This window comes from Mytilus galloprovincialis, chromosome 4 (assembly GCF_965363235.1).
Source record: "Mytilus galloprovincialis chromosome 4, xbMytGall1.hap1.1, whole genome shotgun sequence".
NCBI classification, from domain to species: Eukaryota; Metazoa; Mollusca; class Bivalvia; order Mytilida; family Mytilidae; genus Mytilus; species Mytilus galloprovincialis.
The window spans coordinates 92,719,736-92,738,766 of NC_134841.1; the positions used below are offsets into that span (position 1 = coordinate 92,719,736).

At 30.7% G+C, this 19,031-nt stretch overlaps 1 protein-coding gene across 1 annotated transcript in view; it reads right to left on the reverse strand.

Moving 5' to 3' along the window:
- The window catches only part of LOC143073407 (G-protein coupled receptor dmsr-1-like), a 49,358-nt gene extending 45,495 nt beyond the window's left edge, over positions 1–3,863 (reverse strand). Inside the window, exon 1 of the mRNA XM_076248931.1 lies at positions 3,781–3,863. The gene's annotated coding sequence lies outside the window, so the exon portion shown is untranslated. The remainder of the gene's footprint in view (positions 1–3,780) is intronic.
- Between the last annotated feature and the right edge of the window lie 15,168 nt (positions 3,864–19,031).

A 19,031-nucleotide genomic window follows, 5' to 3' on the forward strand; every position in this document is an offset into this window, starting at 1 on the left:
GACATTTTTACCTATCATGTCGGTTTGTTTTCTTCACATATCGTTGTCAATTTAATAGAATTTTATGCGATTTTTATACAAGTGAGAGGTTTAGCAAGCTATAACACCAGGTTGAATCCACCATTTTATACATAAGTAAATGCCTGTATCATGTCATGCATATGACGGTTGATGTCCATTTGTTTGAGCTTTTGATTTAGGTAGCAATACACAGTTAGGAAAAAAACTTAAAATTGACACTCATAATTTTTAAACACCCTCTTTCCCCTCCTGTCTAACAAAGAAGGCTTTATATGTGTGTTATGCATGTATATACTTATAGAAAGAGAATCTTCCATAGATTTGATTTCTAATGGTCATAAGGGTGAAATATAATCCCTCTTGGGTGTAACCATGGCAACAATCTGCATTTCTTAGATACAAAATATAGCAAAAAAGGGGGGGTGAACATGTCACAAAAGTCTCCAAAATTTGGTCTAAAGGAAAATTTCAATCAATTACAGTAATACCTTTCCTGAATCCATAGGTTTATATCTATCAAGTGGTCCCAAAAAAATCATATGCTTATCTGCTCGTTTTTCCATAAAATGGAATTGAAAAGATCGAGCGCAAAATCTTTGTTGATAAACACTACAATAATGTATGGACCTATGAACGGTACGGATAGGAAAATACGGACTGTCAATCATATTAATGGCCTATAAAACATGTTAAAAACAATCTTAATGTTCATATAAACCCACTGAGAAGGCTATATTATTCTTCAATTATCTAAAAATCAATTTTATTGTACAAAAACTTTCATATTTAAAAAATTCACAGGGGCCATAATGCGAAACTAAACTTCTAACTGTGTATTGCTACCTTAAGGATTAACATTTTTTTTCCCAATTCCACTTTAAATGGATTTCTGTTTTCTACTAGCTAAAACGAGCAAATTGGCCTGCTAGTTTTGAAAATCGGTTCAGAAATAAATATTTTATGAAGATTAGCAGTTGACACTGAAATGCAACAAAAAAGTGATTTTATGAAACATGCCATGTCAAAGTGCATTTTCTCCTTTTTTAGTCAAATTTCTAAAACTATACCTTCTAAGCCTGTCTTTTCTTGTTTAAAAACTTAAATTAACCTTAACAGTAGACAAATTTTACAAGTTAAAGCTATTTTAAAGCTCTAGAATGTCAATTTTGTTGTGTATTACCATACCAAAGCCTTGGTTAAAATTTAGTAAATACTGAATTCATTTATAATAGCGGGAAAAAATTTAGGCTTAATTCATGCTAAATTGTGACTTTATACTTGCTAAAATAATAAATTTTATTTAGTCGCATGAAAAAATATAAAGCGTTCCCTTCTAAGGTTTCTACATAACGCGCAATCTTCTTTTCCAAGGGGTAGCCAATAAAGTTTCAATTTATGACGGAACCAAGTCTTTGTGTAAAAATGTCTATATTGGTTGCTAAGGACAATAAACAACAAAACTAACATATATTGTCATTCTAAAGGTTGTTTCTCCCTCAGAATTGTATCTATAACCTAGTTATCAATAGATTTGTGGTATGATTTGTCTAAAAAAAAGCAATTCTTTGCTTTGTCAAATGCCATAAGGTAGCAATACACAGTTAGGAAAAAAACTTAAAATTGACACTCATAATTTTTAAACACCCTCTTTCCCCTCCTGTCTAACAAAGAAGGCTTTATATGTGTGTTATGCATGTATATACTTATAGAAAGAGAATCTTCCATAGATTTGATTTCTAATGGTCATAAGGGTGAAATATAATCCCTCTTGGGTGTAACCATGGCAACAATCTGCATTTCTTAGATACAAAATATAGCAAAAAAGGGGGGGTGAACATGTCACAAAAGTCTCCAAAATTTGGTCTAAAGGAAAATTTCAATCAATTACAGTAATACCTTTCCTGAATCCATAGGTTTATATCTATCAAGTGGTCCCAAAAAAATCATATGCTTATCTGCTCGTTTTTCCATAAAATGGAATTGAAAAGATCGAGCGCAAAATCTTTGTTGATAAACACTACAATAATGTATGGACCTATGAACGGTACGGATAGGAAAATACGGACTGTCAATCATATAAATGGCCTATAAAACATGTTAAAAACAATCTTAATGTTCATATAAACCCACTGAGAAGGCTATATTATTCTTCAATTATCTAAAAATCAATTTTATTGTACAAAAACTTTCATATTTAAAAAATTCACAGGGGCCATAATGCGAAACTAAACTTCTAACTGTGTATTGCTACCTTAGTCCTTTGATTTGGGACTTTCCGTTATGAATTTTTCATGGTGTTCAGTAATTTTGTGATTTTGCTTTTTACAAGGAAAATATGACAACACCAGCAACGATAGAATACCCCCCTCCCCCACCCCAGAAGATGGATAAATAGAAACCCCATAATGAAGAAAGAGTTATACGAAAATCATCAACACACATTTTTTTGATTTTGAGAAACGCGTATCAACCAACAAACATACGATTGAGTAAAACAATTCATACGGAATAAACTCTTCATATTTACCAGGCTTAAAATTTTTCACGCCAGACAATCGTTTTATCAACAAAAAATTCACCAGTGACGCTCGAATTAAGTTGAAATGGCCAATAAAGTATGAAGTTGAAAATTATTAAAAACCGCCAATCTCGAGAGGTTTAACCTAATACAGAAAACTGAAAAACACAAACACTACCGACACAATTAAGATTGGGTAATATGACCAGCTCTCAAAACTATCAGGAGATTCCGTAACTCAAACACCACCATCATACACAAAGTGAGTGACACATACCCATTTAATTACAGAAGATTAAGTTATACGAACTGCAACAACAAACACATGATTTAGAATATCATATGAGAACCTTCATTAACCCTGTCGTTATATGATATTTTAAAACTGGGTTTACATTTGTTACATAACTTCACTCTTATGATCATTCAAGTAGCGATGTTTTAATCAGAGGATCTAAGGGAATTGTTTAACCGATGAAAATTTAAAATATATGTGTTGCGTTTATCATATCTGAAATTTAATCATTAAATAAAATACGCTACAGCTGGCTGTCTTTGGAAGTTTATTGGATTTCAAATTGAAGAGAATTTTATTTCTTTTTCTCTTCTGAAACATCAATAAAGATATACAGATTTATTTCTATTTCATATCAAAGTGGATTTTCATGCTATAAAATACAATAACTTTTTATTTTTTCTCATTTGTGTAAGTAAAAAATGACAGTTTTGTGTCAAACTTTACTTTAAAAATTATCCTTCTTATGCCAATTTTTTTTTTTGTATTTTTCTTAATACAAGGCAAAAAGTGAAAAACAAAACATTTCAAACTACAATACTTACAAATAAAAAATTCAGAATATATCAACGCTGAAATAATCGTAATCTGATATAACGTGTATGCTGACCGACGTTCAAAATCATATCAAATATGACATGGGGAAAACTGTATTATTACATAATAATACGTGCAAGTTAAAATCAGTTTGATTAATGATTTATGAATGTCGAACCAAGATTGTACAAAAAACCTTTACACTCCTACAAATATTCAATGTTTCATTACTAATTCTTATTTAGAGCAGACTTGCTTTTCACATAGAATTGTTGCGGATTACAAGCTATAAACCGAGTTACTTTAACCTTTCGTGTAATAAATATTATTGAGTAATAACATATTATGCACAATTCACCATTTACCCATATATTTGACCACGAAAATGTAATAAAAAACTACAACTTACCCTTAAGAGCAGTAATTTACTGTTATAAAACGTTCAGAAGATCAAATAGTCTTTTATTTCTTCACAATATTACATCAATTCCGTTTGACAGACGTTTTAGAACCATTTAATACGGTCGTAACATAATTTGATCAATATGCGCGTTTTTATCAATTCTGCAACAATTGTAACATATGGAATTTAAGATGAACGAATTGAAATATATTTTACAAATCCTTAACTCTATTATTATTGATAAACGGCTGTCATAAATATATTTTTATTACATTATTGAAACGATTTATTAATTTAAAACACGATGTTAAAGTATTGTTTGTACTATTTTAGTCAAGTCTTATAACTATTAATATGCATGGGGAGTTTTCTATTCTTAGATATAAAAAAAGAAAAGAAAAAAGTTTTTATTAATGAACAATGTAAAAATCAATCCTAACAAGATGTTACCATCTTTAACCTAATGATTTGGGTCATACATTTCATCGCTTGAATTATGTTATAAGAAATGACATGTGACAACATATTATGCAAACACATAATATAATCTGCGTTGGAACTTACAGGTAGATAATTAACGACGACGAATCATCACCATAATCAAAGTAAAGTATAAAGGTAGAATACCGACGACAGTTAAAACATCATTGTCAGAATGAGAGTGTGAAGGTAGAAGAATACCGACGACAATTATAGCTCAATTCTACAATGCCAGCATGAATGAAGAATACCGAAGACAGTTAAAAAATTAATGTCATAATGAGAGTGTGAAGATAGAACTCCGACGACAATTAAAACTTAAAGAATCAATATCATAATGAGAGTGTGAAGGTAGAATTCCGACGACAGTAAAAACTTAAATCATCAATGTCATAATGAGTGTGTGAAGATAGAATTCCGACGACAGTTAAAACTTAAAGCATCAATATCATAATGAGAGTGTGAAGGTAGAATTCCGACCACATTTAAAACCTAAAGCATCAATATCATAATGAGAGTGTGAATGTAGAATTCCGACGACAGTTAAAACTTAAAGCATCAATGTCATAATGAGAGTGTGAAGGTAGAACTCTGACGACAGTTAAAACTTATAGTATTAATATCATAATGAGAGTGTGAATGTAGAATTCCGACGACAGTTAAAACTTAAAGCATCAATATCATACTGAGAGTGTGAATGTAGAATTCCGACGACAGTTAAAACTTAAATCATCAATGTCATAATGAGTGTGTGAAGATAGAATTCCGACGACAGTTAAAACTTAAAGCATCAATGTCATAATGAATTTGTGAAGGTAGTATTCCGACCACAGTTAAAACTTAAAGCATCAATGTCATAATGAGAGTGTGAAGGTAGAACTCTGACGACAGTTAAAACTTATAGTATCAATATCATAATGAGAGTGTGAATGTAGAATTCCGACGATAGTTAAAACTTAAAGCATCAATGCCATAATGAGAGTGTGAATGTAGAACTCCGACGACAGTTAAAACTTGAAGCATCAATGTCATAATGAGAGTGTGAAGGTAGAATTCCGACGACAGTTAAAACTTAAAGCATCAATATCATAATGAGAGTGTGAATGTAGAATACCGACGACAGTTGAAGTATGAATTTCATAATGAGAGTATGAAGAGAGAATACCGATCAAAGTTAAAGCATTAAAGGAATTAGGAAAGGTTACACACATAATGAAAACCATTATTAGGAGAAAATGAAGATTGAATACCGACGACAGTTAAAACATCAAAACCATCATAATGGTAATATAAATGTAGAATAATGACGACACTTGAAGCATCAATGCCACAATGCAAGTGTGAAGGCAGAATACCAACGACAGTTGAAGCATCAATGTCATCATTATGAGAATACGAAGGTAGAATAGCGACGACAATTAAAGCATCAACGATAACATTTTGAGAATACGGATATAGAATACCGACGACAGTTAGAGCACAATGTCATCATTATGAGAATACGAATACAATACCGACGACAGTTAAAGCATCAACATTAACACTATGAAAATACAGAAGAAGAATATCGACAACAAATTAAGCATAATTCTAGTGATGAGAATATGAAGGTAGAATGCCCACAACAGTTATAGCATCAATGTTGTCGTTTTGAAAATATGCAGATAGAATGATGACGATAGTTTAAGCATCCAAGTCATCATTAAAATATGTCATCACATCCTAGACCAAAGAAAATTCAAACATGTTATTAATATAAATGACAATAAAGGAATATCACTTTTAACATTTAAAAAATAATTCGAAAATCAGTGATTCAAGATTTGAAACATTATTTAATCATTTAAATTATAGTTTAATTCTTGTATAAGTTATTTTATTTATGACATTATATTTTTTCTGTACATGTATATAAAATATACCAGATACGATATCTTTTGTACGCAATGTCTTTGATGTCAGAAATCGTTGAAGGTCGTAGAGGAGTAACACCACAGTATGCATTACAACTAATGAATGAATAAAGGAGACAGTAGTATACATGGTATACCGCTGTTTAAAAGTCATAAATCGATTGAGAGAAAACAAATCCAGGTTACAAACTAAATCGAGGGAAACACTTCAACTATATATAAGAGTAAAACAACGGAACAACTGAAACACTGAATGCTGAATACTGTCTCTGAAGTAAAGATATTAAGCATTGTTTTTTTTTTTCTTGAGGTATTTTATTATAAGTGACAAAACCATCCGTATTTACAATAAAATAATAATTCTTTCCTGTGCGTACAAATTTGTTTTCATGAATATTTCAATTTCTAGATTTTTTTAAGTTTAAAAAGTTAAAAAATACTTTCTATTTGTTTCTTACGACCTTTGTAGGGGTAGATCAGAACACGTGCCAATATTTTCTTTCATCCCTTTGACAAATGAATCAATCAAATACTGATTTCTCAAATAACTGAACATTGTTTCATGTCGCCAATTTTATCTTTTAAGTAATAACACTTAATCCTTAGATCTATAATTAATGTTTTCACAAGACTGATTAAGAATATGAAAATTGATTTTCCCTATGCTTAGAATATTTATATATCTTATGAAAACAAAAACCAACGCAGATGTTAGTTTACATGAAAAGTTTTGTTTTGTTAGGTCTATGTAAACAAATTCGAATGGTAATACAAACAAAGATGCTTGATTTTGTATTTTTTGTTAAATAAATACAATAAAGCAATAACTTTCAGCTAACCTTACTTGCTTAATATAAATAATCATACAATTATTCAAGTTTAAACAACAATAATGACCGATACATTATTTATAAATTTCCTGTTTACAAAACTTTGAATTTTTCGAAAAACTTAGGATTTTCTTATCCCAGGCCTAGATTACCTAAGCCGTATTTGAAACAACTTTTAGGAATTTTGAACCTCAATGCTCTTCAACTTTGTACTTGTTTGGCTTATATATAATTTTGATATGAGCGTCACTGATGAGTCTTATGTAGACGAATCACGCATCTGGCATACTAAAACATAATCCTGGTACCATTGGTAACTATTTACATCCATTCAAAATGCCGAATTTGAATAATGTATGGATATATAAGGGCACAATAAAGGTACATTATACATTCACCTGTTGTATTGTTTAAAAAAAAAAACAACAAAAACACATTAATCATTATTATCAAAAAGACACATTATTTTCTTATGTATTTTAGTAACGTACAGCTATCGAATATAAACCTCTCTCCATAATGATCAAAACAAAAGTTGAAATAGAAAGTGGCGTAAATCACACATCCACCCCACCCCCTCCAAAGATACCAAACTTATGATTTAGTACATCACACAAGCGTTTCGTCTAACTAAAACTCACACATGACGCACGAATCCAAACAGTTGGTGGTGATACAATCCAGAAACGAACATCAATCAGCAGTAGCATAGATAAGAGTACTAATATTATAGCCTCACACTCAGTTAAGGCATTCATCGAATTGGAGAACTGTTTTCCATTTCTAACTGTGTTTTTGTTTTATTTTTGCGTCGATTGCATATTGTTTTATAGGTGTCAAAACCTGTTCCTTTCACTATAAGTATGAGTCGCAGAAATTTCAACGAAACAAATTATCATAACGAAAAGAAAAAGCAAATAAAATTAAGTGCTTTTAAAAACCCTCGTGTTCAGTAATTTAAGTTAAGGTTTGTTTATGTAATACGACCACTTAATTTCCATTTCACATTTTTTTTATATGCAAATTTTCTTAGAAAGGTATTGTTGAATGTCTTAAGGATGTATTTTTCTGACTTTTCAGTCTCGTTCAGTTGAAATCTCGTTCTTGAATTATTTCCAAAACATGTAATACAAGTGGAAAATGTCAATGAATTTTAAAAATATTATAATCAAACATAACTCTGTGAAAAAATTGTGTATTTACGATGAATGGTTTTTGAGTAATCCCGTTTTCAAATTTTACGACCAATCAAGTCTGTATTTTGAGCCAAAATTTTGAGAAAATGGGTGAGGGATACAAAAAATGATTTTACAAGAATCATGTACATCCCATATCATTTTGGTTTTTCAAATTGTATTTTTTTCAATCATTTTTAACAAAAATTGTGAAATAATATGCATTTTGTTCTTAAAACTGAGAAAAATCACAAAAATACCAATTTGACAGCATGGTAAATTTTACACAAAAAAGCGTCAAAATATGATAAAACTTTCTTATATTAACACCTACCTATGGTGTTTTTCAGTAAAATTTATTCAGATTGGTCCACTTCATCTTTAAAGAAAGTATGAAAAAAAGTTTAATTGTGGAACTGTGATTTTTTTCACGATAATAGCCCAAAAATAGGTAAAAATCGATGAAAAATGGGAAAATCATCAGAATTTGGCATTTTCAAAGGGCCGTAGCAAAAAAAAGAACTGCACCACCATATGATTTTTTCTTCACCAATTGTTTCGTTACAGCCTATAAACCCAAAAATCAGGTTAAGAAAAAAAGTTTAATTCTGGAAAATTTTGGCTCCTCAGAGGTGTACATCCTTAAGTTCAAGACGACTCTTTCAACCAGTTAGATATCTCGTTTACCCGGGGTAATTAGCACTTTTATATAGCTGCATGCTATTATACTATTTGCCCTATGACAATGTACTTAAGAATTCAAGAAAAAATGATAACATGCCTTTACAATGTAAACATAACATATACATTAAAATACGGTATAAGATAAGTTTGAAATTGTGTTCCTATCAATTAATATAACTTTTCTTTATCCCATGAGTACAATAACTGTTATTCAGTTCAATGTAATACTAAAATGAGTAGTCAAGTTATTGTTCAAGGTTTGTATATGTCGATTTATAATTGATTAAATACACCAGTACCACTCATAATACATATGTTTTAGTTAGGAAGACTTGTAGTAGTATTACATATCTTTTATACGAAATAGGACAATACCTAACGGGTCATTTAGTTCTAAAACAACATAAAGTACGGTTCCATTTAATTTGCATATATTCACATTTTGTTAGGTTTTATTTATAGAAGGCGAGGTTGCAAAGAAAAGTGTATGCAACAGATATTAGGCTTTAAGCATTACAAAATTGAGGCTATTTGTAAGGCAATTCCTTAGTTAGTCTGAAAAAAAAAATGCAACATAGGTCTTGAGTTTTTATATTCTTCTTACTCTTCTGTCACTAAAAGCTTCAGGGAGCATCAATTCCTGTGACGGAAATGTTGGTACAAGATATGTTAGTATATATAAATGCTTACGTTTAACTGAATAGTTTATGCTGTTTAGTTAATATACAGTGTTACAATACTTACAGGAAGTAACATATAATTTTTACAGTATAAAAATAGAATAAAATCTACGTGAATGCCATATTTTTTCGAAATGGTGTTTAACGGGCTGATATGAAACATTTATCACATGCTTTGATTATTATCACATGCCTTTCCGTAACGTTATCATATGGTGACACTCGGGAATTTCCGGAAAATACACCTCAATAGAACGTTTTCCGTGAAAAACATTACAAACAAAGTAGGGTTCAAAACTATTTTTACGATACATGATAATATATTATGTAATGCAAAAAAAAAAAGGGTTTTTAAAATAAAATTTTATGTACTTTAAAAAGTTTCCAGCATAATTTACAAAGTTACTGTACGCATGTAAATTTTTCTAAACAGTGTTTAATATGTTTTGTTGATTTGTTTTGGCAATATACAAAAATATATCATGCTGTTGTAGTTTCCCCTCTGTCAAGGGATATGATAGAAAAAAATCGTATCGGATGTACTACCTTTGGCGTCCGACGTCCATAAACTTTTCCCTTTTTGAACTTCTACGTGAGAAACACTAGAAAGGATCTATATATAAAATGCTATTTTTCTCCATTTTTTGAAGCATAAGGTAAAAAGATGTATAATCACCCCTCGGTCAATATAAGCCCTCGAGCCTCCGGCTCTTGGGCTAATATTGAGCCTTGGGCTGATAATAAATTTGATATGAAAAATGTCATGTTATAATCTGATAGTAATATTTGATATATTTGTAGAGCCGGTTTTTTCAATCAACAAGAACGAGAGATCATGATATCTCACCAAAAGCTGATTTATTGTTGCTGTATTATGAATGTCCAGTGATAAATATATCAGGTATATTTAGAGCTTTTTTTTTCATCAAAAAGAACGAGATTCATGCTATCTCATCAACAGTAGATCAGTTTTACCAGGAAGCGATATGTTTTTCTAGTGATATGATATCAATAGACTAATAAAAAGTTTTGTTCTCTATAGGGAAGGACGATAAATATTAAGTTGTTTTCTCTTACAGGGTGCAATTTCTTTTTCGTTGGTGTTTATTCGTTATCGAAACTATTCATTCAACATTAAATGGTAATAACTATTTTAACTAAAACATTGACTAGGGAATAGCTTTTATGAGTTCATTTTACGTCACCAGAAACCATCCTAGATGTGATAGTAGATATGCAAATAGTTAATGAAACAGAAATGTAGACTGCTGAAAATACTATCTAAAATACTTAAAAGGATAGTTGTTACAAACCATCTATTTATGGGCGAACACCCACACATTCATGTAGTCTTTTTACATATTTTATTCTAAACAAGAACTCGGAAAAGTATCATTGTTTTGATACATAAAATATTAAACATGAAATCAGCATACCATATTGAAAAAAGTTCCTATTCCTGAGGTTTTACTTCTGTGTATACCAGAATTAACTTTAAGAAAATCCACAAATAATTTAAAATTAAGCCATGTAAGAAAGAATAAAATGTAAAATAAATTGTAGCTAACTACGATGAAACTGTTTTAGTTCTTGACAAACAAAAACACTAAAGATTAATAATAAACTTTTTATCCCGCTAACATGTTTAACGTTTAACCCCTCAACATTATGTATGTATGTGCCTGTCCCAAGTCAGGGGCCTGTAATTCAAGGGTTGTCGTTAGTTTATGTGTTACATATTTATTTTTCGTTCATTTTTTGTACATTAATAAGGCCGTTAGTTTTCTCGTTGGAATTGTTATATATTGTCATTTCGGGGTCTTTTATAGACTATGCGGTATGGGCTTTGCTCATTGTTGAGGGCCATACGGTGACCTATAGTTGCTAATTTATGTGCCATGTTGGTCTCTTGTGGACAGTTGTCTCGTTGGCAATCATACCACAATTTCTTTTTTTTTTTATATTAAACATAAACAAGAATAAAGGATGTGATTCCTTAATTGTGAAATTTCAGCGTGTTCAGCTTGTCGTATTGTCTTTTTAAAGATAACTTTGATTTACACCATGACATTTTAATAAGAGCAAATTATCAAACAATATTGAAATGGGACAAAACAAAATTTATCTTAATAACAAAAAAAAAAATGCAGAAAAAAGTAAAATGATAAAGATATCGAACTTCAATGAAAATCCAAACGGAGAGTCCATTATCAAACACATCAGACAAATGGATAACAGCAGCAAAAAATCTTTAAGAATTAAGAATATTTATGTCGTTGGGTTGCTGTATCATTTAAGGATCACAGACAAGAAAAACAAATAAGAAAAAGACCTTCTGCTGTTGTCTGTTCTATGATCTGGTTGTTGACTCTTTGGCACATTCCCCATTTCAATTTTCAATTTTATTATACACATAAAGATTCGGGAAACATTATTCACAAGCAATTCTTTAACTATAGGACCCGATAAGAGTTCATGAAAAAGTAAAACACCAAGAAGAAATTGTATCTTGATGATCTCTGAAGGAAAAAAATCAAATGATTCATTGATTGATAGCTGCTTCAATAAAGACCAACGGCCATGATATGTGTATTCTTTGTGCACATGGAAGTGAAACTTTATGACAGTGTAGGAGAGGTAATCATAATAGTGCGGTGACAGAAGTGTAAAAAGTCGTCTAGATCGCGAGTTTAATCTCCCCAAATAACACAAGGCTAAAAATGGTCTTATCTTAAAGACAAATATGTCTTCTTTAGTTTTTGCCCTGTCGTCAGAATTTCGTACTGTCACTTTTTTCTAAAAAGTCGTTTTAATGACTTGTAGTATATTGGAGAGTTTCGACCCCCCTTTTTCAAAATGAAAAAATGTGTATGTTTGCTTACATTTAATTGAAATAGTTTTTCCTGAAGCTATTTTTATATGTCAAAATATTCCATTCAGTATTTTATTTTCTTCTAATCTATAAAATTTGCGAAGTTTAGACTATTTGAAATTGAGGTAATTTAAATTGCAAATTCAGACTCAAACTTTAGTTTCCTCTTCATAGTAGTAATACAAATTATCCCATAATGTTTTAAGCATATAATATTTAATAAAATTAATTAGTGATAAAAATTTCGGAAACAAAATATGAAAAAAAACTTAAGAAATCAATGGAAAAAGAATGGAGTAAATATCTTCAATTTCAACACGGAAATCAATTACTTGCCTTCCGTCACATTTTGTGTATTAGTCAATAATTTGCTCTCAAATGATATATGAAATTACTACCTTTTTCGCTATTATATACACATATTTTCAATTACAGTGCACTGATATATGCCACATACTTTGTTTGTATATGTTTATATTCTATGTTTTTTTCGTTATTAAACATCAAATTTACTTTGTCAGAAAAGTCTTATTGTAAAATCAAAATAATTGACGGATAGTTTCAGTAAATACTCCGTGATATGTCAAGTCCTTTGCAACTTGCTCCATTAAGTTCAAAGAAAAGACAAAAGTCGTTGCATTTTATGCAGTGCATAATATGCCAAATAAAAAAACCTCGATTGAAATTTTGAGACAATTTACCAGTTTAGGGAAGTCGATTTTTGTATCTGCATTGCATAAAAGATTGGATGAGGTGAACATCAAGCTGTTTCATGCAATAGCTGTTAATTTGAAAAACTCTGTGCTGGCAGTTATTCATCGTTCATGCTACAAAACTTACACAAGTAAACATATTTGTTCCCCCCTTTTAGAGCGAGGAAGCTTCTTGTCTAATATTTAATGACGACATACAATTATCTGACTGTTGTCCCTCAGTTTTGGGTATTTGTACACGTTCTAGAATGCAGTCGTTCAACTGGAGCGCTTGTATATTTTGTTGCAACAAAACATTTTAGAAAGTAGAAAATTACTCAAGTTTGAATCAGATGAGCGTATTAAAAATATTTTAACCGTGTCAGATAAAGTTAAAGTTGAAATAGTTTCCCGTCCATCTTTTAAACTTCAATCACTCTGTCATTTTGGTTGCATTACAAATTATTTGCTTAAAACGTAAAAAAAAAATCCAAACCCGTGGAAGCAGATATCTCAAAACACGATACTGCTTTTAGTAATTTTATTTTGGCTATTGACAACGATTCCTCATTGGTCATTCCTCACGACACCGTTACTCGATAAATATAGATCATTTCTTCCGGCTGATTCTAATTTAAAATATTCTACATGTAAAATGCAGTCTAAACTAATTTATTTCTATAGAAATTCAGTTGTCAAACAACTTCAACAAGTTCAAGGCAAATGTAACATAATATTTAATAGCAAAATAACTATTTAAGATGCCATATAAGCTTCTAGTCAATTGAAAACTGACCTTAAAATCTCAATGTCAACTGTAATAGACACAAATAACGGACAGATATTTCATTCCGCTTCAAGTTTACTTAGAAAAGACATCGAAACTCTAAAGAAGACTACCCAACTTCGGATGAATTGTCTCTTCGTTCTTAATTCAGCCAATGCCTTCGTATTTATTGCAATTCATTCTATGGTTACTCAATGAAAATGCATACAGCCAAGACTATTCTCAGGAAATGGCACTAGAGAAATTGTGGAAATGCTAAGCAATTGTTGAGGCAATCGTTTTTGTTTTACTCCTTTTCATTTAGGATTGGCTTTACAAATGTACCATGGGTTTGGTTCAAAACATCTTGTTGAAACATTGAATGTCAATGGATTTTATGCTTCTTAAAGTAAAGTGCGACGCTATCTAATGTGTTGCCAACCATGAAATTGAGCGAATTCAAGATAGTGCGTACGTCTCGTATAATGTTTCCCCAGCATCTTTGCAGACAAGCATATGGATGTCATCACACCTTCCTAAACCCCCTTTTAGATCTCTTTTAAAATCTTGGATAAATTGATAGGGATGGTTTGAAGCTGGTATTTTTTTAGGAACAAATGTGTTCGGACTTCCTACAATACCTTGTCTGTATTTGTAAAGAAAAACTCAAAATAAAGTGTTTGCTTTGAGCAGAACCTTTCATGTGCAGACCTGTGGCCATGAGTGAAATGTGTAGAAATATTAAAACATGTCTTGTGACGGTTGATGAAAATGAAGATGATGGAGATAACGGTTGGTTTGGTATAAAGCTTGTTGCACTGGTACACACGGTTCCAGTCCGAGGTTAAGGGAGTGTTGACGTGCCCTTAAAAAAGTTAAACCCCGCCAATATCTGTATGTGTCTGTTTCAAGTCACGAGACGGTAATGCAGTGTTTCTATATACTATATTTGTTTCTTTCTTATTTATTTTGTACATTAATCAGGTCGTTAGAGTTTTTGTTTGTTTTACATTATTCATTTCGGGAATTGAAGACTATGCAGTATGATTTTTACTCATTGTTGAAGCCCGTACGGGACCTATAATTGTTTTATGTCTCATTTGGTCTCATTTGGAGAGTTGTCTCATTTGCAATCATATTACATCTTCTTTTTTTATATGGAATACTTTTCAAGTTTGGGGTACGTTGCAAGGGATAAAAGGGGGATATAGTTACAAAACCTATAATGTAATAGATATTAACCAGAGTTAAATACACAACAAAAGATAATACTATGGTAGCAGTAATAATTGTGAAAAAAAAACAAAAATCAACGAGTAGTCTATAAAAAAAACTGAAGTATCCGCAAATTCAATTTGAGGTCATATTTGACTGCAGTGTTCTATGGCTATGTTTTGATGACTCACCCACTATGATAGTTTAAAAAATAATTTTAAAGTATTGTCCTGCATGACACTTGATTTTTACCTGAAATTGATATTTTTCATAAGGTTAAGGTGCTTTAAACATTTTATAGGTTGAAAACTTGATTTTTGAAGTTTTGTTTATAAAACGTCGTTTTAGCATTTTTTTGGATAAAAAAATCTCAATGATTAAGGTTTATGTATAAAAACAAACATTACTAAAGCCAAAACTGTATCATTTATATATAGGTAGAGTTTAGAAATAGAAAAAAATGTCAAAATTGAAAGCCTCCCAAACTTTCACAGATTTTTACATATGACCTTTGACCTCAATTTTAAAAAAATGTGACCACATCAAGTCCTGACGACAGGCATATTATTATAGTACACGATTTCCTCTTTCCAATGATATATTATGTAGGTGTGTGTTCGGTGGGGAGATTAAATTCCAAAAAATCTGCCTTCAGTCACCGCACTATAAAGAGTTGGTTTTGTTTAAAAAGGAGGGGAAAAACCAACACGATTGGTAGGGACAATACTTACTTTTTAATAAACATTAATGCAGATAAGAAAAAAAACAAAAAACGTTTTACATCATAATATCGAATGATTTGTACTCTGTGGGTTTGAACTTCTGAAGAATCACCAGTCTCAAATAACTTAGTCCTTGAATTGACTAATCATTATGTAGTCTGTTAATCTAAGTGTTTGTAAACAAAGGAAAAAATGTGACTTAATTAATGTTTACTACTATCAGTGAGAAATAATTGTCACAACAGGGATTAAGCAAATGAGAGAACTCACAAACTAGCTGGATCTAGTGTGGATAGAAAGATACCAATGCGTATAATTGAAATTCAAATATTTCAGCTGTATCACATTCCATATTTAAGTTGTTATTATCAGATGTATAAACCGAAACAATTTACTGACTTATTGAAAATTATTGGAAAAATGTTGATTGGAATTTTTTTTTTGAATTTATAAGAAAACATACATTTATAAGTTCTTTTTGGAAGAATACTCTTTTTTTTTACTTATGAACTAACGCGAGTCATGCTATCTCACCAACAGCAGATCAGTTTTACCAGTAAGTTGTGTTCTCCTTAGAGAAGGGCGATAAATGTTTCGGTTTTTTTTTCTTACAGGGTGCAACTCTTTTTCATATGTGTTCATTTGTTATCGAAGCTATTCGTTCAGACATTACATGGTAATTATTCCTTTAAATGAAATATTAACTAGGACATGGATTTCATGAATCCTTTTTACATCACCACACACAACCCTAGAGGTAATAATAGATATGCAAATATTGAACGAAACAGAAATATACACTGCTCAAAAATTATTTAATATACTTAAAAGGAAGGTTTTGACAAACAGTCTATATATATACGAACACCTTCACATTCATGTAATGGAAGTCTTTTCACATATTTGTTCTAAACAAGACATCCATCCTTCTCGAAAAAGTATAATTGTTGTTATATATATATATATGTAAAAACAAACAAATATTAAACATGGAACCAGCATACAATATTTAAAAAAAAATAAGTTCCATATAACTGAGGTTGTATTTCATGTTGTTCCAAAAATAACTTGATGAAAAGAATAAACATATGAATTAAAATAAGTTAATGTATATAGTGAACAAATGTTGCAATTACATTGTATACATTGTTGTTCACAACAATGAAACTGATTTAATTCTTGACAAACAATTATATAACATTTTAGATTATTGATAAACTTAATTAATAACTATACGGAGTGTTATTTCTTAATTGCCAAAGTTTAACACTCATACTGACATTTCAATAATTTTGCAAAGAGAAAACTACCAAACAACAATGAAACAAAATTACACCAAGAACAGGAAAAAGTGGGAAACAACAGGAAAATCATATTAAAAATTTTAAGACTTTAAATCATTTGGTCGTTGAATTGCTGTCCCATTCATGAATCACAGATAAGAAAAACAAATAAGAAAACCAGACACATTTAGATAAGGGAGAGATTATCTCCACTATCTTGACACAAAAAGTAGTTTAATAAATGGGAAGGGGGAAACCGGCACATTTAGCGGAGAGATCAATACTTACTTTTTTTTTTAAAATTAACACCAAAATAAAAACTAAAACAACAATAATACTGAACTCCAAGGAAAATTAAAAAAGGAAAGCCCCTTATCATATTGCAAAATCAAAAGTTCAAATACATCAAACGAATGGATAACAACTGTCATATTCCTGACTTGTTACATGCATTTGCCTTTATAGAACATGTTGCATTGAACCTAGCTATATAGCTACCTAAACCTCTCACTTTATTGACAGGTGCATAAAATTCCATTCTATTGATACAGTGCAATTAGAAACATAAGAATAGTTTTATGTCATCAAATCGAATAATTTGTACTATACAGGTTCAAAATTTTGAGGAATTGCCGTGTTATGTTAACTAAGTCCTTGACTCATCATTACGTGGTCTGTTAATCTGAGTGTTTGTAAACAAAGGGAAGTAGTTGGATTAATTAATGTTTACAGCTGTCAGTGAGAAATAATTGTCATTGCAGGGATTAGGCAAATGCGAAAACTCACAATCTCGCTGGATCTATTGTGGATAGAAGGATAACATAGTGCATAATTGAAATTCAAATATTCCAGCTGCATCTCATTCCCTCTTGAAGGTGTTATAATCAGATGTATGAACCGAAAAAGAAATACAGTGTTGTTGAAAATTTTTAGAAGAATGGTGGTTGAATTGTACTTTGTTAGAATGTTTTACATACACACAAATATCGAAGAAGTAACAAAAACTTCGATGCATAATTCTTTTTTAATAATTTTCTACCTTTCAATAGTTAAACAAATAAATAAAAGATATGATGGCAATTCTATATAAGCAGATTATTCGACCAACATGTTTTGCAGCATTTTTATGAGGCAGATGAACCTTACCTAAGTTTTTAATGATTATACCATTACTTATATAATGCTTAAAGTGATCCCATGAATTAATTTTCAATGACGGCAAAATGTCTTCTAACAACTAGACAAGAGTTATCTTTTAGTAATAGATATCGCGTATGTTCAAGGCAACATTTAGTTAATACATATACACAAATAAACAGATTTCAAATGATTGTAAATAGATAAATATCTGCGACAAAATACCACAGAACAATTATATTAGTTTATCTTCAAATTCATTTTCTTACTTTTTTATTAAATATTGATACCCTTTTTCCTATTTCTATCATATACCGATAAAGAATAAGCTTGTCACATGTATACTTAATTTGTGGCACCATGTATCCTTTATAAACGAACTACTTCATATATTCTGTTCGCACTTTTAAAACAGATGATTGAACTTGTTCGATTCGATTTAACAAAAATTTTAACATTGAGTGTCGAAAAATGTCACAGTACCTTCCTAAATGAAGACAATGTTTGTCTTCCCGTGACTAGAAGGAAAACAAGAATCAACGCACACATACAGAGTACAAAAAAGAGATTTAAACTTCATTGCTAAAAATGAGAAAAAAAAACAAAACACAAGCCATAGAGTAACCAAAACACAACATAGAACACCAAGGAAAGGACAACACGAACCCAACCAAAACAGAGGTAAATATCAGGTGCTCTGGAAGTGTTAGCATATCCTGCTCCACATGTGAAATCGTCGTGTTGCGTCTGTTAGTACAAACAAAGATTCATGTCTTATTCGACAGGTTACATTCGGGAAAAAAAGGAC